Genomic DNA, 14,012 nt, shown 5'->3' with positions numbered 1-14,012 from the left:
CAGGGAAAATCAGGGGTTTTTGGAGTAACGTTTCATTACTAAAAGTCATGACAATAATTTTGCTTTTCGCAAAAACTGTATTCCTGATTCTGCCACATTTCCTAGCAAAAAAAAATGAAAGATCAGAATACAATTTGAATTAAACTCAATTAAGAAGTAGAACAGGAACAAAAACTATACGAGGATTTCTATGTTCCAAAAATTATTTAGACATATATGAAAGTCAGGATTAGTTAAAATAACATGACAATGACAATTTCGTTTATAATTGAGAATAAAAAAAAAATCGATTCCAGCTTTCACATTTTTTTCGAATGTCTCCAGCTATTCAAAAAAATTGGTTGGCATCTCTGCGTCACATAAGCATCTCTTGGAACAATACATTCCAAGCTTTAACCAGATCGGTCTGTTTCTTTATATTTGGCATTCGTTTGGCACGACATAGACATCTTAAGTTTTTTTGTTTATCACGACATAACACCAGATCATGCCTCAGCAGTTGTGGTCGCAAAATTAATAGAAATAGGGTTCCAACTGTTTCACATCCCCCGTATTCTTCAGACTTGGCTCCCTCGGACTCCGAGGTGGTGATTGCAGAAACGAATGGCTATTTTTCAGACTTGGACAAATTCTATTGTTCGGAAGGGAGCAACAAACTAGAGCCGTGTTGGACGAAGTGTATAAGTCTGAAAGGAGACTAAAGTTTGTCCCAAACAATTAAGTAGTTTTTATTTTTGCACGGATTTTTCAAACAACCCTCGCATAATGATCATAATAATGATCAGCATAATAATAAAAATAACAACCGGAAAATATTGAACCACGAAAAGATCTAGTCTCATAATGGGGTGTAGTAATACTATCTATGAAAAATGAATTGATCGCCAATATCATCGTTTTCGACAGCGTAAAGACTAGATTTAAAAAATGGTAATCTTACATTAGTATTTTTCAGTTTTAATAGTTTTAATATGAGTCCTTGTCTTCATTAATCAAATGATGTCCAACAATGTAGTCATAAGCATCACATGATTAGTAATTTTTCCTCTTCTGCTGGCCCAAAATGCTGAATAAAAAATTAATGGCACGGTGGTCCTCAGTGTTGCAATAAACTAGCATATTAAGGAACGACAAAGTGATTTAAATGGCTCAATTAAATTGAAGATTTGTTTAACAAGTTTTCACCGTCTCTGCTGTGAAATATCGAATTCCATATAAAAGCCATCATCATCTACGGCGAAATGGTGGCACTAAATATGGATCAAGTGTAAATTTAAGTGAATTAAATCTTCCAAGTAACACTTCTTCACTTCCGACACAACGCAAGCGCCAAGTACTGGCTGACCCCGGTTTCGTTCGCGCCCACAAGCAGAATTCAAGAGCATCTGATTTATTTGATATACTTCCATAGCAGGGTAGAAGGTGAGTTATTGCGAATTTATACTTTTCTTGTGGTGACAATGCTGTCATAGCATATGTCTCATTTCAGCACAGTCAACCGTTTGCTACACTGGACATGAACGTCATCGTTCCTATCGTACCTATGCAATAGTAATAATAAGCAATGTTTTGCTAACTTGTTCAAATTATCGTTTTATTTTTGTTAGTAGCTTTTCATATATAAATACATTTTATATAATATACTATCCTTTTTTTCGATTTCTTAGTTCCGTTACTCACGATTCATTCTTTTCTTCTCTTCTGTTTCTTCTTACTCGACTATTGTTGAATGTTTTTTTTTTGTTTTTTGATTATTTTTTTAAACAATGAAATTGAATGAATGATTGAAATCATTTGTAAAGATTACGCTCTCTTCAACCCTTTTTCCCATTCCTACTAAATTCCATTTACTCAGCTACTTTGCTCCGTTGGAACGCTCTATGTACACATACGATAATAAATCTACTGAATTTCTCCGTTAATTTACATAATTCGCAAAAAAAAACATCTTCTCATATATCGTTTTTTAAATACAATTTCTGTTCACGTCACGTGTATGTTTGCACTAACAATGTACATCTACAAAACAATAATAACCGCCCAACAGTCGAAAAATGCCCGATTATCACTATCAGATGTGATTGAAAAAAGTATCCTTTTTGATCCAAAATATGCACTCCCAAACAAGTACCAAGTAATCCTTCGTGGATGAGGACTTACAAAATTGTGCATTTTATTCATACCGATAGCCTCGTTTATCCGTATTGTGACTTAGTTGCAGTGTTTTTGCGTAATTGATATTCGTCCGCTGTATTAAAATTTATTCTAGATTCTCTTACAAGAAGCAGCGTCTTGTTGATAATCGCATTCACGTCTAAAAATGTACACTCAGATTTAGCTTTTGGTTTTGTTTAGCTGTGAACCTTACCATTTTGAATGCTACTAAGTTCAGTTCAACTTACTGAACGGTTCATTTTTTAAATGTTGTTTGGATATTTTTTCCTCTCAAAAACCATGTTATAAACTATCTACAATTTTTCTTCCACTTTCAGTGGCCATTATAATTGTACACCAGAAATACTATCATCGAACCATGACTGGTTTGAAACAAAATCCTGTTCTGTTCAGATACATTCAAAAAAGTATTTTTTCCCCTCAAAACACTGGTCAAATTCTACGAAGATATCATAATCAAGGAGTAACAAAACATGAATTCACTGAATTGTTATTATTTCCATGAATATATTTAACAATCGGTTAGACTCAAAAAAAAAACCTGTGACATACTCAAAAAACAAAGTTAATTTATTTTTTGTTACAATCTCTTCATTCCAAACAACCTCAAGAGGCTTGAGAGCCAGAGAAATACTAAACATAATCTTCATAGTTTTCAAAAAAAAACGAGCATCAATGTATTGCTAAAACTTCAACTCGAGCTTCATAAGCTCCATCTTCTTGCTTCAACCCTTAACTATTTTTCCTTTTAGTTGCTTTCGTTTATTATGTATGTTTGATTTCAGCTAAACTATCCCCCAGCTGTTGCCAATCGAACTTGAATATATTGTTTGGATTAAAAAAAAACTCTGTTTTGCCATATTTCTTTTTTGCAATCTTTTTTGTTTGTTTTTAGTTGAAACCAACGCACAAGGAATAGATGTAAAACGTTACTTCTCTTTGAAAAGATGGCGAGTGAATGATTTTATTATTATGATTATTCCAAATACAGTAGAACCACGATTATCCGCGGAATAGTCTGGCAAGGGCACCACGCAAAACAAAAATCGCGGATAACGCAATTAAGGACCGAAAATGAGATACAAATACGAAAAACTTATCATTGTTGCATTTTCAACAGAATTATTTGCCGACGCTCTAAACTCGAAGTTTTGTAACATAAAAATGACTTCCAAATTAATATCGTACATTTTAGCAGCCCAAAAAAATAAAGTATTGTCAGATACCTTTGGAAGTTTGGGGTTTAGTAAAATATTGAAATAATATTTCAAGTGCAGCGAAAAGAATATTTGCTGTTGGTGGCAATATAGTTGCCACGGCACCGCGATTCATCCGCTCGCGGTAAAGCGCATTGATCTTGGAAAGTAAATTATGCGCTTTTGGCTAAGTAACAGCCTACAGTTATACAGCATCGGATTCGCGTTAGCAAAAATAAACATCATCTAGTTCCCATTTGTATTCTCTTTCTCCAAATGAACGCTTACGAAGTGGATGTTCACTTCACTGCGCGCGATGTCAAATGTACAGTGTCGACATCTGGTGGCGGCATTCCAGTTTAGGACCAAAATTATTCCCTATAAGTTTAGGTGATTGAAGGCAATTTTAAAATGATAAAATTTGAATGGAAATTTCTACATCATGTTATTTGATTACTTAAAACACATAATTCCCTCTCTTACATAACTATTTGGTTATACATTTCTTAATATTTTTGCAAAAGCTCACCATTATAATATAAAATCATTACCAGACACAGTTTTCTTTGATTTTTCTTCATAATTTGCGGAAAAAACGTCTTACTGTATTACATCGAATACATATTTGGCACCGTGAAGTAAATTTTCATTAATAGTTCTTCTATTAAAAGTGCATTTATGCCACCCTGAAAGTCTATTACCGTTTTCGCTTTCCAAATTTTCCAGCCTAGGCTTCGTGTCCCCTAGGCGTGAAGCGAAAATGGAAATAGATTTACAGGTAAAATGGACATATTTTTAAAAATAAAAATATTGAATGAAAATCAGGTTTTATTTTTGAAGATCATATTCTTTTTCTTCAAGTGGCGAAAAACTAGCTAGTTGAAATTATTGTTACTTCTCGCTACATGAAAATTATTGCTAGTTGAAAAATTTATTGCAATTATTACTAGTTGCGCCATTGACATCACGAATTCGCGTTGATGGCATTGAACTTTGATTGCTGTTATTGGGAGGCAAAATGATAATGGATTTTAGGGCAATAAACACATCTTCAAAATAAAAATTATGAGATATTTGCCGGAATCGGTACCGAATATGTATATATGTATTAGATGTACCGGTAAGTTTCTTCGGTTTTACAACAGATGGCGTAACTTGATTATTATTCCAGTGAATCAAATTTCCAGACATTCGTTGGAAAGCTATTGTCATTGCGCATCTTTTTCTGTATATGTCAACAAGTTGAAGCGTAAACAACATAGTTTTTTGCCACTTCGAATATGCCGAATTTCGTACCAACGAGAGTGTTTTGCGGGAAGTGTTACTTCATTACTTCAATATGAAGAAAAAAGCTGCGGAAAGTCATCGCATTTTGGTGGAAGTTTATGGGGACCATGCTCCAACTGAGCAAACGTGTCAGATGTGATTTGCACGGTTTAAAAGTGGTAATTTTGACTTGGAAGACGAAGAACGTTCCGGACCGCCAAAAAAGTTTGAAAATGAAGAAATGGAGGCTTTACTCGATCACGATCTGTCAAAAACGCAACAAGAACTTACAGATACACTTGGAGTAGCTCAGCAAACCATATCCGATCGTTTAAAAGTAATGGGAATGATCCGAAAGATAGGACATTAGGTGCCGTATGAATTGAAGCCACGAGACGTCGTTTTTTCACGTGCGAACAACTGCTTCAACGACATAAAAGAAGTTTTTTTTGCATCGAATCGTTACTGGCGATGAAAAGTGGTACCATTACGACAATCCTATACGTCGGGCAACGTATGGATACCCCGGCCATGCATCAACATCGACGGCGAGATATTCACGGCCAGAAGGTTATGCTGTCTATTTGGTGGGACCAGCTGGGTGTGGTGTACTATGAGCTGCTAAAACCGAATGAAACCATTACGGGGAGCTCTAACGACAATTGATGCGTTTGAGCCGTGCACTAAAGGGAAAACGGCCACAATACGAGCAAAGACACGATAAATTTATTTTGCAGCAAGCCAATGCTCGTCCGCATGTCGCAAAACCGGTCAAAACATATTTAACATAAAACATATTAAACGCTGAAATGGGAGGTCCTATTCCACCCATTCTCCAGACATTGCTCCGTCCGATTACTACCTTTTTCGATCGATGCAACATGGCCTGGTTGACCAGCACTTCTCCAATTTTGATGAAGTAAAAAATTGGATCGATTCGTGGTTAGCCAACAAACCAGCCGATTATTTCTGCAAAGGGATCCGTGAATTGCCAGAAAGATGGGAAAAAGTTGCCACTAGCGATTGGCAATATTTTGAATATTAAATTTGTAACCATTTCTGCAGAATAAAGCATTAATTCTTGAAAAAAAAACGAAGAAACTTACCGGTACTCCTATTGATAGAGGAGTAAATTTTTTTCGCAAATTGTGTTTGATAATTATTTTATATTAGTATAATCAGTTTCAGTGGAAATATCAGGAACTGTATAGACAAATGTTTGAGTAAGGCAAAGCTTGATACTCCAATTGCGATAGTGAAACTTAATCCAGCTTCGATAGTCCGCCTAAAAATTCAGATTATTCACCGAGATTTTATGATATTATTCTCAAACCTTAACATACCCAAAAATTGAGTTGGGGCTCGGGCGGCATGTTTAGCCCGAGCCCCAACTCAATTTTTGAAAATCCATAGGTTTATAAGTTCATAATCCATCAAAAATTCTGATTTTTATTGTCACATAACAATTTTTTTAAACGATTAATTTTTACAAAGGCGTGTTCAGAATTATAGTCGCATGCGATACGCACGACTTCCATCGACACTTTATCCCACATTCATAGGATCACGGCCTTGAACTGGGCCAAAGCAGGCACCTTTTTCTCGTTTACCCTTGACACCATGACCATACGAATGAATCCAAGGGGTTCAGATCTGGTGAACTCGGAGACCATTCAACTTTGGCCGAAAAGTCGGTCAAATTTTCCCGAGGCCAGTTATGAACCAGATTCGCAGTATGAGAAGGTGCTCCGTCCTGCTGGAACACACAATTATCATTTCGCACAATCTTTCCATGCACGATTTCACGACATTTTGCAAAACATACGTTTTATAATATAAAGCGTTATTTTTAACCTCTTTCTCAATTAAAACAAGTGGTAGTTGGTCGCGTTTGCAAATACCTCTCCAAGTGAAAGCGATCTGGCGTAGTGGTAACATCCATACTTCTCACGCAAAGATCACGAGTTCAATTCTCACATCCGACATTCTTTCAAAAACGGAAGTAAAAGTGAGTAACCAGCCGAAATGTGTTGAAAGTCACTATAATAGAGAAAAAAAAACAAAATAAAAACCTCTACAAACCATCAAACCACGACGCTTTGGAACCGCGTATATCACTCGACATCACTAAAATCCCTAAAAAAATCCCAAAAAAAACTTTTTTATCACAACACAAAGCAAGTCGAACAGACCCGTCAATGGATTGTATAAACATAGTGCAAGATTACACGAATACAAAGGTAGTATATTCGCTGCTGCTTCACCACTACAGCGAGTATGACAATGTGCCTGAGAATATATTGAACACGGTGTATGAGGAAAGCTACATCTAAAAGTCAACTTACTTTAATAAAATTTTATGTTGAAAACTTTTGCATAAATCACATACATTGTCACATTACAAACAAATGATCCTTATGGAATAAAGATTTCAAATTTACCCATTCTGTCTTACCTGCAACTGAATATGCGTAAGACAACATCATTGAAATCTTTCTACGCACATGGTAAAACTTCAACCCTGTCAACCCTGTATGCAAACTTTTTCCTAATTTTGGACTATGCGTATTTCGAATTCGTTCTATCTTAAAAACCAGCTAGTTAGAACAATTCCAATTCTTTCATCCGAAAGCCGAGAAAAGCTTCCTCCGTAAAGTGTCCTAACATTATGAAACACATTTTTGAGACGTTCTCGGCTGTTGCATTCAAAGTTTTCGTTTCACCGGTTACTATTGTTTTGTGTTTAGTCTCGATTTTTTTAAAGTCTAAACGGAAATGTCATTCTATCGTCGAATTGCGGGGGAATTTCCACCCTATACCTTTTTGTGATTCTCCTGTCATCTAGCATAGCATAATAGCAGCGGCCTAGCAGAGAAAAGCATCCAATCTGTAAAGCTGTTAGCAATAAAATTAGGACCAATAACAAATAACAACCAAGGCAGCAGAAAAAATATTTGAAATCAAACCTCAAACCTGAATAAACACTATGTTATAATTTGGGAATGTAAAATGTTATCCATATTCCAGTACTGTTAATATTTGAACGATGTCAGGGTTGAATTATATGGCCTTATTCCTTATACACTTCAAGGTGAAAACGAAATGAAGAGTATCCGCGATGAAAACGATACGGTGTTGACATCTGGATACAAAATTAGTTTTTAACAAAGCTTACTACTCTCTATCAGATTAGCCAGCCCGAAGGCAGTTTTAAATTGTTAAAATTTGAATAAAATTTTTTACTTTGCCTTATTTATTTACTTGAAGCACGTCTTTCTTACCCTAACTTAACCCATTTTCTATACACTTTCCGATATTCTCACTAAAACTTATCATTATAATATAAAATTATCTTCAGATACAATTTTTGTAAGAGATTATTTTACCACATGAAGAAAACAAAGTTTGCCATTCCATTGAACATTAATTTGGTACGGAGAAGTTAATTTTCATTCATAATTTGCCTGAAACCAGGTCATTATCTTTGCCGCTCCACTAACTCGTATAACAAAGTTCAATGACGTGTCTTTAATTTCGTTTTCAACGAGAGGTGTATACGGTAAGGCCCATAGTCTCTTGACAAATAAAATGAAGCATAAATTTAATTCATGTATTTCAACATATCATACTCCTGTTGTCAAATATACGTTTTCTAGTTTTCATTGCTGTCTCCACATTCAAATTAGTTTTGCATACCAAAATAATAGGAAAATACTGTTTGAAATATGTGATACTCGGTTGAATAATTAATACAAAAAAATGGTACAGCTCAAAAAATACATGATACGAAGAACACATGTTTCTCACATGGGAAAATAATTTTCCGAAATTTTATAATATTTGGCAACCTTTACATCTCGCGTGACTCGATTCCCCTGATATTCAATTGGCATCCACAAGATTTGTGCTGCTGAAGGAGCTCTTGCGTTTAATACCGTGATGCATCATGACTGCTTCAAAGCCATGGATTGTACTTCGGCACTGTTGCGCATAATGTTTGATGACTCGGAAACCGCCTGCCTGCTGAAATCTTTTGTTTCTGACAAAAACAGGAACCACAATTTCTGGAATATTTTCACCACATGGATGGTCCGAAAAATAAAAAATGAACAAAAATTGCCAATTTTTCATGTGTTTGCCTTCACACGCACTGACGAAACTACCCATGCAACATCAATCATAGTAAACCATGACTCAGCAGAAAAAAAATGACAGCTCTATCAGTCGAACTCTAACCGTGATAGCGAAAACAGTGAAGCGACTCCGTTCAGAAGTGTGCTCGTTCAAAGAACGGCACCCCGCCGCGTCGAAAACGGACATCGTGCGGCACTTTGTGGACGTCGGATACGCCCGTTCCGGCATCTACAACATCTTGGAACTCTAAAGGATGCTGAAGAGGAAGATCGAGGGAAAAGTGGCTACATCGCAGCGTGCGCTTGACGGGGAGATCGGTGCAACCAGCCAAACAATGACAAAGTACCTGACGAACATGGACATACATGTCAGGAAGCGGAAATCCCGTCCACCGGTCTCGGAGCTGCAGGCAATGACGCAGCGGCAGCGGCTGAATAAGATGGTCAATTCGATTTTCTCGGTGAATTGCGACTTGGCGGTAGTGATGGACAACGAAATCTATCTCACCCTGAATGGCAACGACTGGCAGGGCACTTCGTATTTTACTTTCCCCACGAAGGAAGTGAGCTCCGTAGTGAAGTTTATTTCACACACCAAGTTCCCCAAGAAGGTGCTGCTGTGGCTGACAATCAGCGAGAAGGGGGTGTAAAGCCGCTCTTCTTTAGCTCTGAACTGGCCGTGAACGGGAAAATTTATAGTACGAAGTGCCTGCCGGAAGTTGCGTCGTTCATCAAGAAATACCATTAGGGCAAAGACACGGTGTTCTGGCATCGGCCCACTACTCGAATCGATCGTTAGAGCAGATGGAGCGGCTACATATCGATGTGGTACCCGAGTTGGCGAACACGCCGAAATTTCTGGGCAAACCTGAAGCGTAAGATCTACTTCAACAATTTTGTCGCAAAAACTGAGAAGGAATTGATAAATAAAAACGAAGAAAGAACTCAAAAACATGCCTACACGCATGTTCTCGTCCGCCATGGCGAATGTTCCGGTTAACTGCCGGAAGGCCGCTCGTAAGGTCGTAGAATTTTTTTTTGCAAGTAAGCTTATATAATTACCTTCCATGAGAAATTTATCAAACTCAATTATCTGTCTTATTTTTTTTATTACCACCCGAAAAAAATCATTTTTACCCACCATTTTGTATGTGCTTGTACGGCCCATTTTTTTTAATCTGTATTATAGTGATTTTCAGCACTTTTGGCTGGTTCGTCACTTTTACTTCCATTTTTGGAAGAATGTCGGGAGTGAGAATTGAACTCGTGATCTCAGCGTGAGAGGTATGGATGTTACCACTACGCCAGATCGCCTCCCCGGCCCATTTGAAATTCACAAAACCACCGAAAAACTGTTGTTCTCGAAGGACTAACGAGAAACTGTTGTTCTCGAAGGAATAACATTTCATTAACCAATGCATTGATTGCTCAGAAGTTTTTCCCATCAAAAACAATGTTTGATCAAAATACGATATTCCTCTTTTCATTTTCTATACGAATGCTCAGGTAGTGACAATCCTTGAACAACTGTAGTTCGTGAACAAATAAACGAAATGTCGTGAAACTTCACACATAAGCTAGTGATAGATGAACCTATCAAAATGAATCTTGTGCATTATTACTGGCGCTATCTGTTGAAAAATCCCGGGACTTTTCAGTCCATTTAGTATAACTGCATTAGGGAACAATTATAAATGTACTACTCTTGATCGATATCAGGGTCCTGTTATGTAATTCGATTCGATAAGAATTTTGCTCGTTAGCTCTATTTTGCTATTATAGATTCCGAGCAAAGTCGGTAGCATCGACCGAGTGAAAGCTATCGGTGCAACAGTAAATTTTTTGACCTGTTTGTTTTGTTTGCTGCATCTCAATTTGGTTTAGTTTGCATCCTTGATATTTTCCTTTGGGAAACATTTCAGAAACGCTTCAGAACATGCAATTCGCCACATTTGCAGTTCAAGCAAGAACTTGGCAAGATTTTCTCGATTCGAAATTTTGCTCGATGTGATAGTGATAGGAATCGTATCGATCACTCGATTCGATTCACATACCAGAAACCTAACGCTTGCATTAAAAAAAGTCACAGGAGGGTTGTGTCCGAGACACGACCGCATAGTTGACGTAGGATTCCGTTAGGCTATCTGTTGATTTTGGATATGTTTGAAGAATTACATCGTAAAGCTCTTTGATAATGATTTGATTTTAATGTCTCTGTTAGGGAACATATTTCGGAGAGAACAAAAGTTCCCCCTACTTTGATGTATTTGCCATGCTGATTTACTCCTGGCAGCTTGCTTTTGATGTTTCTGTTAGGGAATGCATTTCGATAAGAACAAAAGTTCCCCCTAGTTTCATGTATTTGCAATGCCGATTTCCCCCAAGCAGCTTGGTTTTGATGTCTCTATTAGCGAACACATTTCGGTGGTAACAAAAGCTCCTCCTACTTATGTATATTTGCAAAGCCAATTTCACCCAGGCAGCTTGGTTTTGATGGATCTGTTAGGGACCCGCCGCATGTGTCGTCAATTTCGACCAATCAGAAGTGTGTATTTCCGTTAGGGTAGGGGTTGAGATTTCTCAATTGTTCGATAGTTAGTTTCATGACATATTTTATTTTATTCAATATTAAAGGTTGTTATGGAGTGCCGAAATCGATAGACGCAAAAATTACATCAATATATCACGAAATGACTGAGTAATAAGCGTTTGAAATTGGACAATTTTCACGACGTACTCGATTTTCGATTTTCAATTTGTACCCCAATATGTTATAATGAAAAACAATGAAAAACACAATCCTACGTCAAAAATGGGAACCCCTATTTTTGTTGGCCCAGGTGTGTAGAATGGTGTGCCTACTTTTATTCGGCGCACGCACTTCAGTTGTCAAAATGGCCTCCACGTAAGAGGAACGGCGTTTAGAAATTTTGCACGCACACCAAGAATTTCCGGTTTTGTCGCATGCCACTAGACCCAAACTAGCGTTGGCAGAAAACATTTCATCTTTGGCAGAAATGATGCCATTCAGTGTGCTAGAGAGTCAAATGCGCAAATAATGAGCTATTTTAAAAGCTTAAAAATGGTTTGTTTGTATGCGAGCAGACATCTCTTTCTGTTTTCTTTTCTCATTTCATTTGGGATTGTGCCAAAAAAAAGTCCATATTACGTCAATGGGGATCGAACCAAGGCTGGCTGGAATGCAAAGCTATTTTACATGACCACGCTATCCACATGCCTAATGATGCTTTAGTAGTTTTTCAGCAAATACGTGCTAATATTGCACCTGATTATATAATGAAGTTGGAAAGTGTTTTCTAAGAAAAAAGTCACAGGAGGGTTGTGTCCGAGACACAACCGCATAGTTGACGTAGAATTCCATTAGGTTATCTGTTAGATGCTGATTTTGGATATATTTGAAGAATTACATTGTTAAACTCTTCGATAGTGATTTGGTGGCCCTGAAAAGGGCCGTTTTGTCTGGTTGTTAGGTATTCTTTGTTCACTCCGCCAATGTCCATAAGATGAGATATGATGAAAGCCGCCCTCTGTAGCCCTGGACGAGCTGGCTCCTGTGTTATGTATGAACGAATTAAAAAAAAACTCATCAATGCAATATAAAACAATAATCATTATCGAACACAATTATTAAGTTTTCTCACCAGAAAAAAAAGTGTTATTTTATTATAGAAAAAATATATAGAAAAGGTAATTTCATTTATAATTTTTACTTTCTAAGTGCTTACTCAACTTTCGCTTCAAACTCAACGAAACACGATGCTACATCCCTCAATGCGAATTTCAATTGGATATTGATATCGGTAATTGATATGAAATTTCACGAAGCAACCAACGTAAAAGTTTCAAATTTGAATTTTATTTATATTCTACCAAACATAAGTTCTGTTCAGTTCATTGAAAAATCATTTTTCAATTAATCCATCGAAAGATTCTTATTGGAACGAACAAAATCACTCACTAAAAAATCACTCATTCATCGCTCCCAACCTATTCGCCAGTACGTATGCAATCAGCAATGCCCACGCTAGTTACAATGAGCACTTTCCATTTGTGCGCGTCGTTAGTTGAACTATCGACCACGAGGGTATCCCCCAGACACCTCGGATTTGAAATCTCTGTTAGGGAATACACTTCGGTGGGAACAAAAGTTCCCTCTACTTTGATGTGCCGATTTCTCCGTATATTCAATTTCGACCAATCAGAACGAGGTATTTCCCTTTGGAGATTTGTTGATTGTTTGCTAATTGGTTTCATATGATATATTATTTTATCAATAGTGATGAATTGAGCACTCCGATCGCTTGATGCAAATATCTCGTAAATCCATCAGGAAATAACTTACCAATAATTGTAAGTACATGAGCCGCCGCATGTGTCGTCAATTTCAACCAATCAGGAGTTGGTATTCCCGTTAGGATAGGGGTTGAGATTTTCCAATTATTCGATAACTAGTTTCATGACATAGATTATTTGATTCAATGTAACAAATTGTTATGGAGTGCCGAAATTGATTGACGCAAAAATCGCATCAATCCATCATGAAATGACTGAGCAATAAGCGTTTGAAATTGGACAATTTTCAAGATGTGCTCGATTTTCGATTTTCAATTTGTACCCCAATATGTTCCCGAAAGACGTAATCCTACGTCAAAATGGAGAATTGTCACAAACATTTCATGCGTTCATCTTAACCTTTCTTTGCATAATGGTGGAAATTTCAATCATAACATTGAATCCATAGCAGAGCCGAGCATCGCCATGTGGAAACGTAAGTCAAGATCGGCCGTGTCGGAACAGCAAGCCCCTTTCTGGGTCACCTAAAGTGATGGAGAATTGTTTTTGACGCGATGTTTCATTTTTACCGCTGCAACTGTGTGCATCTGTGCAGTTTGATGCTTGTTGAATGACGATGTACGGAAGATGCCTCTCGTTAAATACTCAGAGCATTGATACAAAAAAAACAAATTGCGACACATGACCAATTTGCTTTGAAAAAGTTTCACATTACTTTTGTGAAAGATATTGCAAAAGATGAAAAATTTGTATAATTGCAAGAAAGCTTCCGTGCTTCGTCGTTGACTTGATTTTACCCCTTCCAAGTTTTTTTTTTCTCTTCGCTCGAATGAACAGCATTTGAACACCATGGACCGTTGGTTCATACAGAACAGCATATAACGATACAACAGGCTGACGACTGAATAATTCGAACCGACAAGGGATT

Source organism: Toxorhynchites rutilus, chromosome 3, assembly GCF_029784135.1.
Source record: "Toxorhynchites rutilus septentrionalis strain SRP chromosome 3, ASM2978413v1, whole genome shotgun sequence".
Classification (NCBI taxonomy): Eukaryota; Metazoa; Arthropoda; class Insecta; order Diptera; family Culicidae; genus Toxorhynchites; species Toxorhynchites rutilus.
The sequence above is the reverse complement of the archived record's forward strand: the minus strand, read 5'-3'. Positions refer to the sequence as shown.